Source organism: Venturia canescens, chromosome 11 (assembly GCF_019457755.1).
Source record: "Venturia canescens isolate UGA chromosome 11, ASM1945775v1, whole genome shotgun sequence".
Lineage (NCBI taxonomy): Eukaryota > Metazoa > Arthropoda > Insecta > Hymenoptera > Ichneumonidae > Venturia > Venturia canescens.
The window spans coordinates 6933637-6942589 of record NC_057431.1 but is presented as its reverse complement, the minus strand read 5'-3'; the positions used below and the strand labels follow the sequence as shown (position 1 = coordinate 6942589).

At 37.8% G+C, this 8953-nt stretch overlaps 2 non-coding genes across 2 annotated transcripts; both read left to right on the top strand.

Annotated features, from left to right (window-relative positions):
• The first annotated feature begins 8007 nt into the window (after positions 1–8007).
• On the top strand, positions 8008–8079 carry TRNAD-GUC (transfer RNA aspartic acid (anticodon GUC)). Its single transcript has one exon. It is a non-coding gene; the product is annotated as a tRNA-Asp (tRNA).
• An 802-nt stretch (positions 8080–8881) lies between these two features.
• On the top strand, positions 8882–8953 carry TRNAD-GUC (transfer RNA aspartic acid (anticodon GUC)). The gene has a single exon. It is a non-coding gene; the product is annotated as a tRNA-Asp (tRNA).

The following is an 8953-nucleotide window of genomic DNA, read 5'->3' as shown; positions in this document are numbered from 1 at the left end:
GTCAGGAGCTAATAATTGTGAGCATATATGCTACCAACAAAATTGAAACAAAAAAGGATTTCACGAACGAACTTACTAACTTATTCACTAAACTTAATTTAGAAAAAGATAACACTTTCTATATAATAGCAGGAGATTATAATGCTAGACATACGGAACTCGGGGACAGAGTAAACAAGCCAAGGAGACGCTTCCTAACGCGTTGGGAAAGAGAAAACGCCCAGCGTTTCAAAACCAAAATTTACGTGCCCTGGGAACCAACCTACATACCGGCGCAAACAGTATTACACATAACAATAATAGACTCCAGATTACACCTGAACAGCCTAATAAATAATAAGCTAGACGCAATTTTTTACGACAGCGACCATAAAGCCATTTTAATGAAATTACAAATACATCTGATTGACACACCAGGCGAAACACCAACCAGGTATTTATATAAACAAACAAAATGAAGAAACTTCACTAAATTCTTAAACGAGGAATATGAGCTAAACATCGCAGACGACAGAAATCTGTCTAAAATAGAAATAGACAGCTACATAGACCAAATCAACTTGAAAATCACAAATGCAATAGAAAATAGAGTACCAAGAGCAAAAGACACACAACATACATACAGTTATATAACAAATAGAATTAGAAAAATGCACAAAAACAAATCTCATCTGTTAACATTACAACATGCACTACAAAAGAGCAGGCTAGCGGCCAACAAGCGGATTATCAAGCGTGTAAAGGAGACAGTCCTCATACCAAAAAATTTATCAAAAGTAGTAAAAAAATAAATTGTTACAGAGAAATAAGAATTGCGAGAAGCTGTTAACAACAGCCAGGCTTCTCAAATAGCACAGCTATGCGCAATACGGTAAGGTTTTCATTCTTTTGTTTATTTATACCTACAATGTATGAAACGAAAATTACAAATAAATAAACATTAAATAAAAAAAAAGGTTCGATTCCCCCGAACCAAAACTGGACATACCGGGTATGCTTATAAAAAAGACAAATAGAGCACTAATTCAACAGAGTAAATGCGATCTTGAATTAGCAATTCATAACGAAAATAAATACATTATCCAAGACCAGAAAGACATACTGAACACCATGGGGGCCTATTTCGAATCCATAAATTCGCCACGATACCTGAACGACAACACGAGACTAAAAAGAGTTGTAGACCAAAGAGTAGAAGAATTTTTAGCCAAATACAACAACGACAGAAACAACGACGTAACCAAACATACATTCTCAAGCTCAAACAGAGCCCACTCACCGAACATCATACCCGGAGACGCGAAACTCTTTTGCACGATAACGGAAGTTTACTGAATAATAAAAAAAAACTGGCCAATAAAACCTCAGCTGGAGTTGACAACATCCCGACAATAATACTAAAACAATTACCACCCAAAATAGTAAAAGATTATACGGTACTATATATTCAATGATGCCTTAAATACTCAATATTTCTCAGATGCTTGGAAATTAGTAAAAGTGATCCCCATCTTAAAAAAAGGAAAACCGCCATATGAACCGTCGAGTTACAGGTCAATCAGTCTCACGCCCAATACAAGCAAAATTTACGAAGCCGTCATCAGTAACGCAATAAAAGAACATAACACGAAAGAGAAAGTCATCCCTGATAACCAATTCGGCTTCAGGCAAAAACACTCGACAGTACACGCGATTCACAAACTCCTCTCCGACGTGAACGACCATTTATCAAAATACGAGATGGTAGGAGCCACCCTCATCGACCTCGAAAAGGCTTTCAACTCCGTCTGGATTAACGGCCTCATCTTCACTCTTCTGAAAAAAAAATTCCCATCTGAACTAATAGGAACCATATGGAGCTTGATAGCCCAGAGATCTTTCATCGCATGGAACGGCTCAGAAACATCCTCGATAACATTCAGCATATCAGAAGGGCTCGCTCAAGGTCTAGTCAACTCACCAAAATTGTTCAATATATACACATGCAACGTACTCAACTTATTCCAGCTTAACCAACAAAACAATACATACTCCATAGCTTACGCAGATGATACGATTTTTTACATAGCAGGTCAGAACCCAAATGAAATCAAGCCAAAACTCGAGGAAATAGTCAACAAAATTAACAATTATTACGCAATGTGGAACTTGAGGATTAACCCTTCAAAATGCGAGTCGATCCTCTTCAGACAACCTTTCAGACAAATCTCTGTAAAAAAAAGAAAAGAAGCTGAAGAGTTCGCTATCACAACATACAAACCGGATACGAGAGAACCAGCCATCATCCCAACAAAAAAAGTCGTGAGATACCTAGGTATGCAAGTCGACTATCTGACAAGATGTACAAAGCACGTTGATGCGCAGTAGAAAAAGCGAGAAGCAGTTATCGAGCTTTATCTCGACTATTCCACGACAGCAGAATCAGCAAAAGGGCCAGAGTAATCTGCTATCTCCTCCTAGTCAGGCCCATAATAACGTACGCCATCCCTGTCTGGTGGAACTTTGGAGCAGCGCAGGCGGAAAAAATAAGACAATTCGAGAGGGCTTGCCTAAGAGCAGCCCTGGGCCAATACAGGAAAGCGGGGATAAATAACATCGAGAGATTAAGCAACAAATTTATATACGATACGGCTAAAATAACCAGAATCGACTGTTTCATGCTAAAGTTGACACGGGATTACTATAGCCAGCTACAAAACATCGAAAACGAAACGATACAAAAGCTGAAAAAACCGAGCGTCGACCTACGGGCAGCCACAGATAAAGGGTATATACAACCTCAGATGTTCACGCAGCTAGACAAAATGGGTATAATCCAAAACGTAGACAACATTCCTACTTTATACCACCGCAGTAGACACAAAGCGGATAAAAAGATCCCAATTGATCAATACTTGAGAGATAATGATAATAATCTCAAATATTCAACCTCCATCCCGGATAGAGACTCAGTCGACTTCCACCGTCTACACCCGAAATACTGGTGGCTGGGTGCAAATGCCGCACATATCCCCGAATCGTAAAGAAAAAGAAGACTGCTAATAGACGAAAACAGGCGTCAAGCAGGCCGTCGCGGTCATTAATAAAATAGTAAAAATGTAAAAATGTATATGTGTATATAAACTGTAGCCCTAAATAGTATTAAGTAGTGCCTTCCAAAGATAGTCAGAGTGGTTTTTATTTTCAATTATCTTATCTTTTTTCCACAACTAGCAAAGAGTAGCCCAGAAACAGTTTGGGCAAAACTGAAATGCAGTCCACACATCCAATATGTCTTTATTAAATATCAAGTAAAACAAATCTAATTTACAAAGAACATGGAGATCCGAGACGCTGAGAACAACAGCCACACATCTCATTAACCAGCTTTCAAGTTAACATTACTTTAAGAACGACAGTTACAGTCTACACGATCACGCTTGAAACATATGAGATTGTAAAATTCGTAATCAGCAATAATAACTTCTATACTCATACACTCCCAAAAGCAAAAAACCGAAATCGCTCATCCTCAAAGGGGTAAACGACGGTTTCTCAGCCGAAACTGTTAAAGAAGAGCCAATATCCCTCAATCCACAGAACGTAAGAATAGAGAAAGTGACGGAAATAAGTTTTAACAAAATAATTCAAAATCAAACGAGAAAAGGAAATTACTTCTTAGTACAGATCTCTCATGACAGCCCAACAACAGAAATGACTAAAATTAAGCTATTCTTACACCAAGTTATCAAATGGTAGCACTTAAGAAAAGAAAAGATATACCAATGCAAAAGATGCCAAAGGTTGGGACACGCCAGTACCAAGTGAAGTGAAGTGCGGTGAAGAACACACGGACCACAGAATTGTAAATTATCCGCAGACCTACCCTGAAACAGGCCATCAGCCTACTATTGAGGCTGTTTGTTTTACAAACATGCCTTAAGCATAGTGAACCAGAATAATGCGATCAAAAATCAAGAAAGAAAAGCAAGGATACAAAGAATAAATAAAGTTTACAACCCAAGCGTCTCATACGCAGCGATAACGAACCAACAAACTACACAAAACAGAAACACACCGCGCACTACAGAGCAAATAGCACAGAATAGCAACCACCAAAATGGTAGCACACAAAACCAAACCGAGAATTTAACCCAACACCAACCTGGGTAAACGAACTAAAACAAGAATTCAAGAACACGGCAAGTAGACTCTCATTGCGTTAGAAACTGCAATAGCCAGCAACTCAAGCAGAATCGACCAATTATTTGACCTAGTATATAGGGGCACAAATCGAATACGAATAATGGCTGCACACCACCAACAAGCTTATACACATATCCACAGAAACACGCATAAACCACGCAACATAAACACACTAAAAATCGCGGCAATAAATGTTAATTCAATCGTAACGCATCAACGTAGACTCGACCTCGAACAATTAATCAAAGATAATGACTTAGATATAGCACTAGTATCCGAGACAAAATTAAACAAAAACACACAATCTAAGCATAGAAAATTATGACGTAATACGAACAGATAGACCCAACGCCAAAAAAGGTAGGAAAATGGCAATTGTAATCCAAAAAGACTTACCCTACAAAAAAATACCCTACTCATGTTCCGGAAATAACAAAATTATAAAATACACAATCATACAACTCAAGATCAATCAAAATCAGAAACTAATAATAGCCAGCATATATGCTTCCAATAATACAGATTCGAAAAAAGTTTTCATAGACGAAATTACCTAACTATTCGCCAAACTCAACATTCTACATTATTGCGGGATATTATAACGCCAGACACAAAGATTTCGGGGACAGAGTAAATAAATTACGGGGACGTTTCCTGACTAGACGGGAAAGAGAAAACGCACAGCGATATAAAACAAAAATTTACACCCCACACAAACCAACTTACACACCCGTGCAAACAGTGCTAGATATCGCCATAGCTGACTCCAGACTACAATTTAACAATCTCATCAATGATAAACCAGATACTATCTCGTACGATAGTGATCATAAAGCAATCCTCATGGAAATACAAACTCAAATCATAACAACACCACAATCTCAGACATCAAGGCTATTATACAAGCAGACGAAGTGGAGACTATTCACAAGATGTTTAGATGAAAAATACCAGCTATAAATTCCAAATAATAAAAGCCTAACAAAACAAGAAATTGACAACTACATCGAACAAATAAGTATGCAAATATACTAAGTACAATAGAAGAAACAGTCCCAAAGCTAGAACAAATAACTAGCACAAACAACTACATTACGAATAACATAAGGAAAATGCACAAGGAAAAATCACAATTATTGACCATGTTACATGCGCTATCAAAAAACAGGCGATCTCCCAACAAAAGACTCATCAAACAGATAAAACATTCAATATCAAAAATCAAAGAAGAGATACGCAAGGGAATAAAAAAAAACATTGAATCGCATTGGACCAAAATTCCAGAAAAAATAGACCACACAAACCCGGACAAATTCTTCCCCATCGTGAATAAAGTTTTCCATCCCAAACCCAGACAAGACTTGCCAAACATGTCAATAAAAAAAAACGGACAGAGAAATAATCCAACGAAGTCAATGTAACTTACAATTCGCAATTGAAGATGGAAACAACTATATATTTGGAGAAAACTTGGACAAACTGAACATCATAGGAGCGTATTTCGAGTCAATCAACTCTCCTCGCTACTTAAACACCAATACAAGGCTTAAGGAGATAGTAGATAACACAGTAAAAGAGTACACTGCAAATTATAACATCGGTAGGAACAACCAACGCAGTACAGTGCATATTCTCGGAGACTAACAGAGCACATGCCCCACACAGAAACGCTTTTGCAAACACGCTCTAAGGATAGTTAACAAAAATAACGCAATCAAAAAAATAAGCAAAAATACAAATATCAGTGGATAGAACATACACCCGAACATATCTTACACAGCGGTCATAAACCAAAGTACAAATAACGAACAACAGCCTCAATTCAGGAGAGAGATAACTCCCCACTTTAACACAAGTGGCTTGAACAACTCCCGAAACGAAAAACGCAACTCCACACCCACATGGGTGAACGAACTTAATAATGAATTCAAATCCACGTCAAACAGACTGTTAACACTAGAAACAGCTATCCCAAAAAAAATATATACTCCCAAAAACATGAAACCAAAATCGATTATTCTAAAAGGCGTGAACGGAGGCTTTACAGCTGAGTCAGTTAAGGAGTTTCGGTACAGGCGATACAATGTTGCCATGCTGAACCATGCTAAAAACAAAAAATTTCAAAAAGTTCAGAATTTTATAAAATTTAGTGAGCATATTCTTTAGTGCCAAATTTGACAATACAAATTTTTTAAGATTTTTCTTCTGCACCGTTATCGAGTAATTGATCACTAAAGTTCACGTGTATAAGCATAGCGTTTTCATATATATATAGGTATACATTCCGGGCATAAGAAATCTGCTTTAATGCGTAATTACTCAATAACTAAGGAGAAGAAAATTTTGAAAAAAATTGTGTTTTTGCACTTGATGTTGAAGAACATTATCACCAAATTTGATCAATTTATTAATATTTAGACTTTTGTACCGAAACTCCTTAAAGAAGAAATATAATCTCTCTAAACTTGAAAAACGTAAAGATAGAAAAACTCACTGAGATAAATTTCATCGAAAAAAATCTCGTAAGAAAAGAAACGTATTTCTTAATCCAAATCTCGCACAACAGCGGCATGGCAAAGCTCACGAAAATCAGACACCTCTACCGCAGGTAGTAAAGTGGGACCATTTACGCAAAGAAAATAATTTTCAGTCCAGTAGATGCTAAAGACTAGGCCACGCCAGTTCAAATTGTAAGCTGGAGCATCTTCTCGTATGACGAAGAAAAATAGGCTCCGTTATTTCTTTGATAAAATTTTGATAGTAATGAGGAGGAGGAGATTGAAACGGTTGAGAGCCTTATTGGCGTACGGGTGGTGCTTCGCTGACGCGAGAGCACTTCATCCGTAGCCCTCTGACAGACTTCAGTGAAACCAGAAATCGTGCCAAGGGGTAAGGTTGTCCCGTGACAAAATACAAATTTAATTTCACAAAGAATATAAAGTACCGAGACGCTGAAAACAATAGCCATACATCTCATTAAATAGTTACTAAGATAACATTATTATAAGGTTTTCATTCGTTCATTTATTTCTATCTAAAATGTAAGAATCAATATTTCGAAAACAATTGGAAACGCTATCGCTCCGATAATGACTCTCTGGCAAACACTTCGTCATAACATAAATGTACTCTTATCTTAGAATCGCTGCCGCGACTCTAGATATGCAAATAAATAAACGTTAAACAAAAGATTCGATTCCCCGCCGAAAAGATTACTTTTGCGTTGCAATGTTACTCTGATAAGCAGTTTAGCATGCTCTGGCTGTACCAATATCACACGGCGATTGATTATTTGGACGGAACGCTAACTCGGTATTCTAAGAGAGACAGTCGGAGTGTACGTAGCTATCTTTGTTGGTACAGTCCACTAAAAAAACAGCTGGGACTTCGAATATGGAAGTGTTTCACGGTTCACACTAGAAAACGTACAATATAAATACGACTGTACAATACAAAATGCGCATGCGCACAAGTTAGATAGAAAAGGACACGTTCTCACAGTTTTGCTTTCTCTTTCGGAACTCTCGGGCTTGTTAGGACCTTGTGGGAGTCAGCGTTTCAGTATTAGTAGAGTTTAGCGGTTTCAAATTTGTGCATAATATCGATGAATTTATTAGGTGGAGTGCCCAATCGAACTAGTTTTCGATTTAGAGCTTAATATTCAACGATACATTGAACAATTGGGTATGCGCACTTGGAAAATGTCACGTTGAATAGTGTGGTCCGGAATTGCACGGTATTTGTCACACTTGGAATTAAGGCAAATTCACAAGACCGTTTCCCAAAATTTCGTCTGCTACGCTGAAAACGACGTTTTCATATTCTTCGGTAGTATAGTGGTCAGTATCCCCGCCTGTCACGCGGGAGACCGGGGTTCGATTCCCCGCCGGAGAGAATTATTTTTGCATTGCTTGTTGATGTTCATCAGTCACTTTTGTAAATGTTCACTCACTTTCAGATAATTTGCGATTCTGTGACAGTACGATGACTATGCAAGCCCGGTATTCTTAATGCCGATACATGACTTCTGATCTGGGCTTATCAAGTGTCAATGGTTGATTTGTGGTTGTCAAATGGATGTTGACAGTGTTACAGTTGCATCGTCAGAATTTTCTGGATTAGGATCATTTTATATCCCAGTTGATTTCCATGAACCTGTATGAGGTTGTATCATGGCAGGTCACGATCAGGTCAGATCAGCTCAACCGGATTAGCTAATTATCAGGAGCTGCAGTTTCAGAACAATGACCTTCCCTATCAGTGAATACTATAAAGGCTTGAGGACTACGGGAATTCTTAACCCATTTCGTTCTGAAGTCTTTGCAAATATGTAAGGCTTGTTGAACCTAACAATTTCTTATATCCGATTCCGGTGAATAAATCATACAATTGTGTTTTGGAATCTATGCTATTAAGTCAAATTTGGTTACATCTACCGCCATCTGGTAGGCTAGGAGAATATCAATCGTGTACTATCAGTAGGTAAATTCCAGAATAAATATTATCGTTCGTCAATAACCAGTCAAAATCCAATAATAAGTTGAACAGTGGCGTATGTGTACTTAGCTAATGTTAGAATATTCTTAAATGATCATGTTCAGGATTCCACGGTTGTTGGCTTAGTTCAAACTAATCTGAATTCTCAAAACTGATTTCCAAAATTTCGTCTGCTACGTTAAAAATCAATTTTTCACATTCTTCGGTAGTATAGTGGTCAGTATCCCCGCCTGTCACGCGGGAGACCGGGGTTCGATTCCCCGCCGGAGAG